At 39.0% G+C, this 13,931-nt stretch overlaps 1 protein-coding gene across 1 annotated transcript in view; it reads right to left on the bottom strand.

The window, feature by feature from the left end:
* The window catches only part of LOC115436593 (receptor-type tyrosine-protein phosphatase F-like), a 256,047-nt gene extending 244,504 nt beyond the window's left edge, over positions 1–11,543 (bottom strand). The window contains 1 exon segment of the mRNA XM_030159483.1: positions 11,052–11,543. The gene's annotated coding sequence lies outside the window, so the exon portion shown is untranslated.
* Positions 11,544–13,931: the final 2,388 nt, after the last annotated feature.

Raw genomic sequence — 13,931 nt, 5'->3', positions numbered from 1 at the left:
ACAGTTGGATTTGATACATTACAGTGGGTCATGCCTGAGAATTACTTTTATTTCCACTTTTAATCTTTTATCACAAGTTCATAATAATATAAAAGTCTGATATTTAGAACAATGCAGTTTTGTCTCATTTCGAGTGGCTTCTCAGCAGGCTGACAGAACACAAATAGTACTTCAAAAATCAAACAAAAACAACCGCATGTGGTGTCAAAAACGAGAGACTTCAGCAAAACAAACAATGCACAGTGTTGTATTGTAGATATTGAGTTAATTGCGTGGTCAATTGTTTGATTCACCACATGCATGAGATGAGGCTTTGCTGCATCGTGATACCACATCCAAAAAGCTGTCTAAACATACATTACCAGCAATCTGCACAGGCCATTATTATCAATAATTAATTTCACTATGTAACTTAATAACGATCAATCCTGCTAATATGTCAGGTTCGTAACAGTAATGCCATCTACTGTCAACACAATACCTTTAATATGTTTCCATGTGTTTTTTTTTTTTTTTTTCGTTTCAGAGTATGGTTGTGTATTGCTGCAGAAACTGATTAAATCCAATACTGATCAGTTAGATATTTAGGTGAAAATACCAATCTTGCCTGGAAACAAAAAGAGATACTAAGAGGAATAATGTTATACAATGTTTGAAGGTGTTCTACCACACATATTTCATTCCTTTTGTGGTAATGTCTCAAGTTCTACCATGGACTAACATTTTTTGTGGAAATAATGCCTTGGTTACCAAGTTTCAAGCAATTCTAACGTGGTATAGAAAGTCTGCTGGAAGACTCAGCTCGATTTGTGCCTGTTCTCATGAATATTCAACATGCTAATCTGCCTGACTCTGACTGGCTAACAGCTAGCCAATGAGAGCCTGGCTTTTCAGCATCCTTTACCCTGCGCAACAAGTAGAGGAACTGGCATAAACCAAAAGTGAAACTTATCATGCTTTGAACGTCCTAATAATAACAATAATAACAATAATAATAATAATGGATTAGATTTATATAGCACTTTTCTATGAACACATACTCAAAGCACATAGAGAGGATCCATTATTCATTCACTCTCACATTCTCACTCTGGTGGTGGTAAACTATATTTGTAGCCACAGTTGCCCTGGAGCAGACTGATGGAAGTGTGGCTGCTAATCCATGCCTATGGCCCCTGCGACCACCACCAAACATTCATAGGCATTCATACACCAGTGCGAGTAGCAGCACTGGAGGCAAGGAGGGTAAAGTGTCTTGCCCAAGGACACAACAGCACACGGACAGAGCAGGATTCGAACCGCCAACCGCTCTACCATCTGAGCCATGGCCGCCCATGCCGACTCCCAGCTTCTATGCCTCTCTTGTACGTTGCACCTTGCATGGAATTTTCACCTAACCTGTATCCACTGAGCCCCCTCCACTGCTCTATGGGGCCCCCGGGAATGCTGGGGCCCAGGAATTTGTCATGTTACCCCCCTTTATGGTGACCCATCTTGCTGTATATGAAAACTGTCACTGAGCTAGACAAATTCTGTGGGCGTGTTCTCACCCAGGCACGCTCATGAATAGTAATGAGCTCAGGCATTAACACATCACACTGACCAGCTTTTCTAATTGACCTGATTTCTCTGCTTATTTTTTTCAGGGGCAATAGCAGACAGAGGAGGTAGCAATTCATTTTCAAATTCACAACATAACACAAACACCTATGGACCTAATATACAGTCATGGACAAAAATTATTAGACCATCAAAAGTCATCAAAAACAATGGTTAGGCAATCAAGTATGAACTCCTGTGTGTACCATGTGACTAAAACAGACAGAAAAGAAAACATGGAATGCCTAAAAGCACTGTTTTTGGCAGTACAATGCCACAGATATTAATTTAAGAACTTAAGTAATTTTGGTTATTGTCAAGAAAACCAGGGAAAATGGCTAGATATCAGCTCTTACATTAAACTCTATTTTTGTTGTTATATTTGTCCAAACAAATGTACCTTTAGTTGTAAAAGGCATTAAAATTAACAAGAAATTGAAGAAAACAAGGGTGGTCTAATAATTTTTTCCGTGACTGTATTTAAAATAATACAAGTAAAAACGGTTTTGTGTGGCAGGGCACCTTTATGGCATGCATTATAAAACACTCAGTTTTTTGCATTAACAGGTTCAGTGTGTGATATTTACTGACATCTAGCAATGAAGATGCTGACTGGCATTAAATGACTCCCCCACCCACCTACTCTCACCTAGTGGCTGCAAAAATGTAGTACTCCAGTGGGTTTTTTTGTGTCATTGTGTGATCTTTTAGTTAAGGAGATATTGATTCTGATGATACATGCCACTGATACTAAACACAGAAAAACAGAAGACGACATCCATTGGGAGCTATTGTAGAGCCAGGCAGTTCAACAGAGTGGCTCCCTCTGCAGATAAAACCCAGTTATTCTAAGGCAACAAAAACACAACACGTTTCATTGCGATTACCCTATTTCCCCAAATAAAAACCACGCGTCTTTTACAAGATGAGTCTAAAATAATAAATAAAAGCTGGTCCTTGAATACATCTCACATGGTGTGCAAGCTGAATTTGCAAGACTTGGTAACACTCATCGTCCAGTTTCAGTCACTGCAGATGTGTGTGTTTTTTTAAATGGAATTGTCTGTAGAAACTTACAAGCGCAACAGGAAGAAATTTAGACAATAAAATCCCTGTTACCAATGTATGGGTTCCATCCACTGAAATACCAGCTTTATGTTTTTTTCAAACAGTTAAGGTTTGTGTTGTGTTTGTGGAAAAGTGCATTTCAAAACTACTAATGACATTGGATTCATACTAAATAGAGCTATTTCTAATAATTATAAAGACAAAATAAAAACTAATGTCCTGACACTGTTACAAATCTCCTTCAAATAAAGGCCTCATACCTTACACAGCTGAGGAACTATGGTATACAATAATGAAAACAAAGCTACGAATATTATTATTAGTCTCCTAAATCTCTCTAAATTATAAATGCTGGACTTTGATGAACTGCCCCACAGCAATGACGTTAATATACTTTTTATTTAGCATGACTGATAAGTACCATATCCACACAAATCATTTCAAAACAAATCAGTTAATTCATAGAAATTGCACCCAAAGGAAACACTGTTTTACTTAATTCATAATGTGTTACAGTGTGGGATGTTTTTTGTTTTTTTTTCCCGACACGGCCAACAGTTGAGTCAAGAGGAAACACCTCATTCAGCAAACACAAAGCTGTGATTAGTATGTTTGGACAAAAACAATGGTTTCTTTTCACATGGCTGCTAACAAGGCTGCTGACTTTAAGACCAATGCGTGAAAAAACAAAGCTACATTTAATTACAGTTACAATGCGCTCCTAATAAATACAGAGTAACTGCAGGATAAAATGTGCTGTTTAAAATCGTTTATTACCCGTCTACTGCTGACACTTATGAATAAAATTTCCTAATAATGTGTTAAAAATTGGAATGAAGTGCAACTATCGTCTGAGCAAATTAAATTAAAACTCTTGAACCATCTCCCTTAATTACTGTTAAATGACAGTGGAGAGAAGTAAACTAAGGAGAAAAAAACATGCAGGTATCCTAGTATGAGAAATAAGAATAAACAATCCCCTTTTATGTGTTGCTGGTTTTTAATAAGCCGGCCTGGGTGGTGAGAAAGCAAAGCCATCTGGGACCATCTGAGATCACAGGGACAGCAGATGAATGGCAACAGTTTCTACATCTCACTGCAGACTTTGTCGTGCATACCAATGGATGGCTAACTTCCATAGTCATCCTGAAGTTCCATTTCTCACTTCAAAACATCTTCTGTGCAGCAAAAAGAGCAGTGATATTTTTGAGCAGCCAGCAAAGCAATAAACAGAGGACTGGAAACCTTGGCCTACTTTTTATCTTCAATTTATAACTGCAAACATGAAACAGTCACGTAGCTCTACTGGTGACTATAACCGACGGTTGTACAAGATGAAACAAAATGACAGAATGTATTAGTTTTCTCAGTGTTCAGTAGAGGTGGCCGATATGGCCGAAATCCTCTATGACGGCAACAAGATAACAATAGGAGTAATTGTCCTGCAATTCAAATTATGTAAAATAACCATATTGCACTTCATCCCATTTTTCATTTCAGCCCACTTTTACTTGGAAAACACAGCTGCCTCTTGAGTTCAAAACAAAAGACTCAAAACAGTAAATCTGGCATTCGTTCAAAATGAAAGCTTTAAAAAGGTTTTCAATAAGAACAATAACCCTGTCAAAATAAACGACAGTGTGCAAATGTCTTGGTAATCATGGAACTCCACCTTCTACACAAATGAGGCCAAAACTTTCAGATGGTACTGATTTTTAACATGATAAATATCAGCCTATGATGGAGCTGAACTGGGATAATAACATAGGAATCCAGACTAATGTGAGGTCAACCAATGGTGAATGTGTAAGGGCTAATATAACAACATGAGTCTAGAGGTAATATTGTTGGGTTAAATGGTTATCTGTTTTTTTCTCTTCCAGTGAAGAAATTAAGCAGCTTTAACTCTAGGTGTATTCACAGCTGGAAAGTCCTTTCCACTTATTTGATTCAGATTGAATGCAGACTTTATTTTTTTCATTTGGGTCAGATCACATTCTCATGTCTACACAGAAGCACGCATGTGACGAACTGCGCTGGCATTGGACAGAAAAGTTGAATCAGAAACGGTGGGTGTTGATGAAAACAAACGTGGAGGTGATTAGGTTATCATTTTCAGAATATGTATTCTATTTTTACAGACACAAATTTACAAAAATAATGTTAACTGTCAAGAACAGCTCATTCGGAGCCAGTGTCCTACTATGGACATCTGACCAACTGTCTATGAGACATTCAACCTCCTAATTGCTCCACGTCTGTCCAAGGCTCATGGCTGCTCCTATTAGCTCTGACTACCCGTGCAGCTTGGCTACTTCCAGCGGCTATGGTGGCTCCTCAAGCACAAAAAGGCACATGGTTCCTTGCTTTGTTTCAGCTTGAAGCCGTTTATATTCACACCAGAAGTGAACCATCCCAGAGTCCATTTGGAAGTGGACCGAGACCACCTCTTCTAGGTGGTCTCAATTCACTTGTTTGATTCGCATCAGAGTTCACGTTTGTATTTACACCTAAAAAAAAAGTCCAGACTTTCCAGGGAAATAAACTCGGAGTAGAAGGTGTGAATACACCTTCTGTTAGAGACTAAAAAACTGTTGAATTAACTCAAAATAATGACCAACTGTAAAATGTTGGTGATTCAATGGGTGTTTTTTTTTTGAGTTATTGCATGATTCATTTGCAGCTGAGAAGCCTGATATTAGTGGTATCAGTGCCTCTCTGTGCTCTAAATAAATAACAGATGAAAGAGTTTTAACATAAAAGTTCCACTAAGGTTGCCAAGGTCACAAAACTTTGGTTGATGAATAATTTTGATATAAGTAGTTATTTTACTGATTCATGATTTGTCTTTTTGTGTTCATTTTACAATACCAGTGCACCGAAAGCCCAACAATAGAATATTTATTCACATACACCTACTTACACCCAAAAGAATAGGAGCAATTCATTTGGCATTGAAAACTGTAACAAATAAAAGCCCATCTCTGTTTGCACGTTAGCCTTTGTAAACAAATACTGGCATTTAACACAGAGAAAATGATATGGAAATAGTAACCAAAATGTGACATTTGTGATGCAGCTGAATCCAGATGATTATCATGATTATGCAAAATAACTGCAATGAGACAGTTATGTAATAATTGTGACAGGTCTAATATTTAGTCGTGCAGACATAGCTGCCAACTTTTCTGTTTTTCTGTTGGGTGAAATAAAACTTTTGAAACAATTGTTAAACCTGAAAAATGAATGCCATCCCTACAAATACTGTAGTTGTTCCTCCATTAACATACAATGCATCCAGTAACAAATAATACATCAAATCCCAGCATTCTTTACTTGGTAATCTTTGCACTAAGGAAGTCTGGTCGCCACACTGACTCAGTGATTAGTCGTATTTAAGGCTTAGATTAAACACAGAAAGTAACGGTCAGCCTCTAACATATGTTAATACAGAGCTAGGGCAAAATGACGTTTTCCTCTATATTCAGACTAGTCTCCGTTTGTACAAAATGGCTAGACAGCCAAGCTCTATGGCTTACAGAGGCTGCATAATTCAAAGCAGATGGGCCTCCTATATCTGGAGGGTCCTTCTGCTTAAATTAAAAACACACAAAACCAATTAACCTAACATTTGACCTTTCAATGTCATCCATATTAACTACTTCACTCAGCAGCACTAACATCTTCTGAAGTAAAAACAACAAGTCACACAAGGAATGGATAAAAATAGGCCTGTTGCGGTAGCGCAGGCCATTTTTAGGCTGTGCGTCTGTTTCGACTTTCCCCCATTGCTGGGGTGCCCTGTAAAACATCAGTGTAAATGGTTTATAATGCCACCAGTGGACTCTGAAATGGCAGACCTGGTTTCAATCAGCAGTCAAATTGCTCCTACATTACCCTCGCAGACAGAGTAGTAAATCACTCTTTGCTCTCTATGCTGCTGACGTTAAGGAACAAGCATTGTTAAAAATCCACCATGCGTGCTGCTAAGAGCACCCTGTCTCTATGTGGGGATGAGATGCTAAACAGGACAATAGCAGTTGCTTGCGGCGTCCCTATAGATACAAAACACACATATCCTGATGTCTAAGCAGAAAATCAGCTCACCTCATGTCTGTACCCCAGAATAATATCTCGACTGGATGGGAAAACCTGCAGTTCTTGACCTAATTTGCAACCCTGCGAGTAAATTTTAGCTTATAGCCGCTGCTCAAAACTCCACTCCACCAGCTCCATCACAACCAGTTTGAACCAGTTTGCCTAGTTAAAAAGAGTTCTTGGTTTGCTTGTGCCAACGCCCTGACAGTGGGCCACTGAGGCATCTCACAGCACTTATAATCCCCTATAAAGCCGAGAAACGCTGATCCCGCCCACCACAGACCAACACACTATGGGCAAAACCTCTCATTAGAACTCTTGGGCCCTGAAATTACCAAGATTTTGCCCATATGGAAAGCATGAGAAAGCGTCAGCTGGGAGAGGTTTGTGCCGAGTGGCTTTTTTCAGTGTGTGGCCACAGAGGAGCTGGAGCTCTTTAACGGTGCCATTCAACCCAGCCCCTGCCATGGAGCACCAGCATATGAGGAAACTGAGGCAGATGCTCTGGCTACTAGCCCCAGACCAGGCCTGCCTAGGAAATACCCAACACAGCTAACATACAAACACTCACACACACCATGAATGTGCTAAGGTCGACAAACAAGACAGATGCAGCATGCACAAAAAAACTGAAAATCAATATGAAGGCAAGATATGCAATTCTGTGGTTAAGAAACGTCACTTCACCAATAAAACTGCAGAGGGCAAAAATGGTCTTCAATAAAAACTAAATATAAATGAGACTGATAAAACAGGTTTTGATTCTTGAGAAACAAACCAGATGTAAATTTTCATCTAAGCTGGTCTCTTTTGATACATGGGGTTAAAGGGTTTTCACTGACTTCTCAGAGGTGCTGTCTGGGTTCCAAGATACAGGGGTGCTGATTGAAATTATTCAAAGGAAGTTATTTTTAGATCTTTTTATTATTATTATTATTATTATTATTATTATTATTATTATTATTATTATTATTATTATTATGTTGTTGTTGTTGCTGTTGTCAACCATTATTTTATTGTATTTGTGCAAGAAAGGCTGGTGATGTTTATTTTAGTTCTAGTCAAAAGTCTACTCGTCAAAAACACCTTCAATAAAAAATATAAAAACTTCATATAATTCTGGACCATTATTATATAAATACTAAAAAGCTGAAGCCAATAATTAATAAATAACACCCACAAACACTAACCTCACTCAAGAAGTCCACAGAGGACAGACTGCATCCATCCATTACATCTGGGAAAAGTCATTTGGTTTGTTTTGTTGCTCTCCATATTGGTTTTATATTAATTTGGGAGCATAGAGAAATCTCTGGGCTTGTTGTAATTTGTACAGGCAAAAAAAAAAAAAAAAAAAAAAAAAAAAAGCAAATTCAAAATCCATGGGTCTTAGAGCTGAACAATATGCAAAAAATGTCACTACTGAAATATAAAACTGATGGCCATTTGATTTGTGCTGTTGTCTGCTCTTTGTCAAAAACTTTTCTTTTTTTAACAAATTATGAAGATTTTTGTGGATACTGTTGCCATAAGCAATCAATACAAAACATGTACACCTCTTTATATTCAGGACACTCCAATACCTACTTTGTTTGGTCCAGACTGTTTGATTGTGGGTACAAACCTTCACCCGGACCCCAGTATCAAACAAATAAGATGACTTTGTGCTTTATCACAATTAACTGTGGCTCAGTTGATTTACAGTGTGACAAAACTTTTTGTATGATTAAGACTTTTGGAAAAAATTACAGGAAAGTCATTTTGGATTTTCAGGTGTTGAAAGCCTTTAATGAAATTGCAGATTTCTGCGATTCTATATTTGCACAGACTGACACTGTGTGGCTCTGGTCAGATTCAAACAAGTTTCATTTTGTGAATTAAAGTCATTAAAAAATTGCAGCTCCTGTAAATTGGACATTGCCCTTGGCCATATAGATTTCAATTTGCTCAGCCCTAGTTAGTTGTGTTTCAAAAATCCTAAAAAAAAAAATAATAATAATTATATAGATATAGGATTAAGCCTTAAATGCACTTTTATATCTCACTAATTTGTACTTGACTCTCATAGGAGACAGTTTTTGTTCATTTCTTTTAATACTCAAGTCTTTTATTACTGTATTTGCAAAGCAGGTGACCAGCTAAGTGCCAGTACCAGTTTTCACATGATGTGTTTCAACTTCCCATCCCATTAATGCTGATGAACTACCGACTCCACTGGCAGCAAACAAAAGAAAAAAGGAACACACTGATCCATTGTGGACCACACTGTGATCCCTCTGGAGTCACAGGGATTAAGTCAAATGAGTCTTCTCGAGTCATTTTTATTTTGAAGTGGCTTGAGTATGAAGGCAGGCCAAATGTCTGCAGACCGTGTCATTAAATTATTAAAAATCAGAGGAAAAAGGGTGACGTGATTGACAGACAATTTTCAACGTATCGCAGCAACAAAGAGAGGCTAAACAAGAAAAAGGGCGACATAACTGCTGCGCAGTCTCCCTGTAGCCAATATGACTGAAGAAACCCATAATAATGTTGTCAACGTGGTTTTAAATGATAAAATATCCATACCCCATAACAGGTACTACTACCTAATCCCTAGCAGAGAAAATAATACGCCTTGTGAGAATAAATTATAGCCAGTTTGCACTGATCGACAGGTTTCCCCTTGTGCTAATAAAGCAACCTACAAAAAACCCCATAACATTTTACAGTTGACTGTCCCCAAGGCCTTGTACAGTAACACTGTGTAGGCTGCAGCATATAGGGCAGTTTAATATTAAATTACTCTGAATCAAGAATAAAAATACACCCCGTCACTTTCTTTTTCAGCTGGCAGGAGGTGAAGCTTAGAAACCCAAACATGCAATGGGGCCTATGATCCAGTTGCAGAAAGCCTCTGATGCAATTCCAAGAAACTAACCCACCCTGTATCATCCTGTTACAGTTTGGCTCTCAGTTAGCTCTCTTCATTGTGTCTGTGACAGCTATAATCGGATTCGAGTATTGATAAAGGGTGTCCATGAGGCTACTTCGGCATGTCACTCACACTGCAAAAATGCTTCCAATCCTTTCTTGAAGTAAACCAAACACAGGGCTGCAGGGCTTGATGCAATGCTGAAAATCTATCCGTACAGAGCCCATGAAAAATACTCCCCTGTTCCATTCAGACCTGAAGAGGGGTTTTAGGCTATTATATTAAGTTACAAACCTGTGAAAGATGACACAGAAATGCTTATTCTCTAATGGGTAATTTATAAAATGTATGACTTTGCCTCAGCTGCAAGGAGAAAATTCCTGCTATGAAACCTGTCTGCAGCCTGTGCTACTGCCGCTGCAACAGTGATTTTTTTTAAAAGGGTGGATTAATGACAAAAACATGACAGAAGCTTTTACAAACTGATAGGCATACAAGAACTCCCAGCACCTGTCCATGGTCATGATAAATAAAGAAAGAGCAATGGATTTCATATGCCGAGGGCGCTCAGGCGCTGGCTAACGTGCCCGCGCACTCGTGCACGCACACCGATGAAGTGCAAAGGAGAGGTATTGCACCTTAAGGACGGAACAGTTCTCCATCAGGTCAAAAATAGGAGATATTCATCACAGTGCAACTAGGAGGAGAAAAACAAAAAAACAAAAAAAAAACACCAAGACGAGCCCACGCACCGCTGTCCACCACTACTCCTGTTTAGTATTTCATCAGGGATTCTGGACATATTTTCTGCTTGATTTAAGCCTTCATCCCCGCAAAGACACAGCTACGTCCATTTCCTCACAGAAAAGTGTCTGCGTTGACTTTATCGCAAACTCTGCGCACGTTTGCATATTGAAAACACCTAATGAAATAAAGTGATTTATAGGAATAATAGCTGCTTCTTTTCCCGTTTATCCTCGTGTCTGTGGAGGTTGTGTTCCGGAGTATCTCTATGAGACCCTTCCAAGCAAACCAATTAGCATTTGTTGTTTTTTACAAAAGTTGTAAACAGGTTAAAGATGTAAGTTAGTATGAATAAACACAGAAACTAACTGTGTGCGTGGCTGTCCTGTCGATAGCCAGAGCCCGTTTCTTTTTTTTTTTTTTTTTTTTTTTCCCCAGACTGACTTCCAGTGTTTCACCGACACACCAGCTTAGCAAACTAATATCAGTAAAGTACGCTCAACAAACACATATATTAATAACGTTGTGGAAATTTCAGCAAGTTAGCTAGCATACTGCTGTGTCTCAAGTTCAACGGGAGACAGTGTTAAAAAAAAAAAAAAAAAAAAAAAGATAACGGTGCACTTACTGAATCTCCTCTTTGTCACCGCCGTTGGCATTTCTCTCCTTCTCCGAACCACTGCGATTTAGTCCCGTCTTCAGTTTGTAACAAGCACGAAAATCCACTTCAGTAACCAACAGCCAAAAAAAAAAAAAAAAAACACAACAGTTTAGAACCAACCCAGACTGTAGAAGAAGCGCGAGGGGGAAAAAGGTAAAGGAGTCCACGAGCGGAGGAGCACGAGGTCTTATCCCGGCCGACCGGGGTCGTAGACTGGATCTATTCGTGGCAGCTCCCGTGTCTCTCTCTCCCCTGTGGAACGGGTTAACGTCAGCTTCGCTCAACTGTTCTCTGTCGTTGCCCTCGCTGGAGAGACACGAAGTAGAAATTCAATTTCGAGCGCAATTCTTCAATTACAAGTTAATTCGCACGCGCCAGTCCGCACACCGGGGTCCGTCTATTAACCGTGTTCGTCCTGGAAGAGCCGTGGAAGGTGAGGGAGTGGGTACGTCTCTCCCTCCCCAGTCAGTCACGCTTCTTCTTTCTGCCTCTGTGGAGGAAACACGCAGGTCGGTCAGCAGGATTGTCGGCTCCACTCTGCCACTGCTGCTGCTGCTGTGTGTCCATTCATTCCTGCTCCTTAAGTCCTGCAACCTCTGAAAACATACAACACCAAAAACAGCAGAACTGACAACTGTGTTCATCTGTTTACACGACGCACCTGCTAAACACACACACACACACACATTTGCACAGATCTTTGCCCAAGGAAACACTGGGGGTGATTTGTGAGGTAGCTTACATTATTAGATGTCATCAGAGTGACATCTGTGGTAAATAACACATGTTTAGACTTACTAAATATAGCAATAAAATGAAAGTATTGGCTAAAATTTGCTTACAGGCAGGGCCAGATTAACACTTCATTGTACCCTGGGCAACAATATTCAAGAACCCCAGGACCCCTATAATCTGGCAAAATACAGAATGAGTTCCAGGAATATATGTAAATATACCCCATACTTCAATATCTAACTATCATCAAATGCATTTTGATGTACAAATGTGTAAATGCTCGTAGAACTACAAGTGCACCACTATAGCCTCTTGTCAAGGCCACTCACTTGCATATGATGATATGAAAACAAAACACATTAGCATCAGTATAATCTAAAATTGATCCACTACATTAGAAAGAGAGGGAAGTGTCCTCCATTTTCACAAAAAATAAATAAGAAACCATTTCCACAAAGTATCCAGTATTTACAGGGTGGGGAAGCAAAATTTACAATATTTTGAGGCAGGGATTGAAAGACAGTGTATGACCAATTAGTTTATTGAAAGTCATGAGAATTTATTTGCCACAAGAAAATTGACATAATAGAAAATGTTTTTATTCTGTGTCCTCCTTCTTTCTCAATAACTGCCTTCATACGCTTCCTGAAACTTGCGCAAGTGTTCCTCAAATATTCGGGTGACAACTTCTCCCATTCTTCTTTAATTGTATCTTCCAGACTTTCTCGAAATAGTTTTGCTCATAGTCATTCTCTTCTTTCCATTATAAACAGTCTTTATGGACACTCCAACTATTTTTGAAATCTCCTTTGGTGTGACGAGTGCATTCAGCAAATCACACACTCTTCGACGTTTGCTTTCCTGATTACTCATATGGGCAAAAGTTTGTGAAAAGGTATGGATAATAGTGTTAAGTATGATTATGACATCAATATATGTTTGGTTTCAAAACAATTGACGTAGTGCCTGCTGAGAAAAAACAACTAAATGTTCATTGTAAATTTTGCTTCCCCACCCTGTATTTAAGAACACTTTTTGCCAACACAAATGTATTGAATCGTCTGAAAAAGCCCACAGACAAAACACAAACATAATCTGATAGAATCAGATATGAATTTTAAACAGAAATCCCCTTGTCACCTCAGAATTCAACAACAACACAATGTAAACATCCTGAAATCTGCTTTCTCTCATGTTAGCCACCATAAAGAAATTACCTGTTTTAGGTATTTTCTTTAAATTTTCAGCTTTTTTAATGTCCCTCTCCTTTTTTAATTTTCCTTTGGCTTAGCTGCTTCTCCATGTTTGCAATGTTTTGATTCGCGTACGTCACGTATGTCACGTAGTTCTTGACGTCTCACATCCCGCTCAGTGCACGCACGTTGATTTGCGTCACTGCTGATTCACTTTTTGGATTGACCAATGAGGAGAGGGTCTCAGCTCACGGTCACAGACAGCAGGAGCAGGGTTTCTGTGCAGTGCAATGGCTCCGGGCAGCGGACAGTTTCATTTATAAGCAAAATATAACCAGATATTTTCGTTATGCCCGAGCTACCCAGGGCCCTTCAGAGGTCGCGGGCCCCTGGGCAATTGCCCAGTTGCCCATATGGTTAATCTGGGCTTGCTTACAGGTCTTATTTATGTCTTTGTGCATAAGAAATCAATACACTGTAAGCCCGGATAAGTAGAGTTTACTCAAAAAATTTGAGGCAAGTGATTGCACTTAAATGATTTGAGTAATGATCGACTAATCAATTGGTTTAAGTATGATCAACTTTAATGCTAAAAGTATTGAACTTAAACTATTAAGTAGAAAACACTAAAAGACAAGTTATTTGTACTTTAAATCTGTTGTAAAATCAACCCCACTATCCAACCATTCAACTCAGCATTTTAGGTTACACTGACTAATTTTCTCAATTGCAGCCAGGTTAGTTTATCATTTATTAAATGACTTTTTTGGCGACACGGTGGTGCAGTGGTTAGCACTAGTGCCTCATAGAAAGAAGGTCCTGGGTTCGATTCCAACACCAGTCAACGGGGGGTGGCACCTTTCTGTGTGGAGTTTGCATGTTCTCCCCATGTCTGCGTGGGTTCTCTCCGGGTACTCCG

The sequence above is a fragment of the Sphaeramia orbicularis genome, chromosome 17, assembly GCF_902148855.1.
Source record: "Sphaeramia orbicularis chromosome 17, fSphaOr1.1, whole genome shotgun sequence".
Taxonomy (NCBI): Eukaryota; Metazoa; Chordata; class Actinopteri; order Kurtiformes; family Apogonidae; genus Sphaeramia; species Sphaeramia orbicularis.
This window is presented reverse-complemented; position numbering and strand designations above follow the sequence as displayed.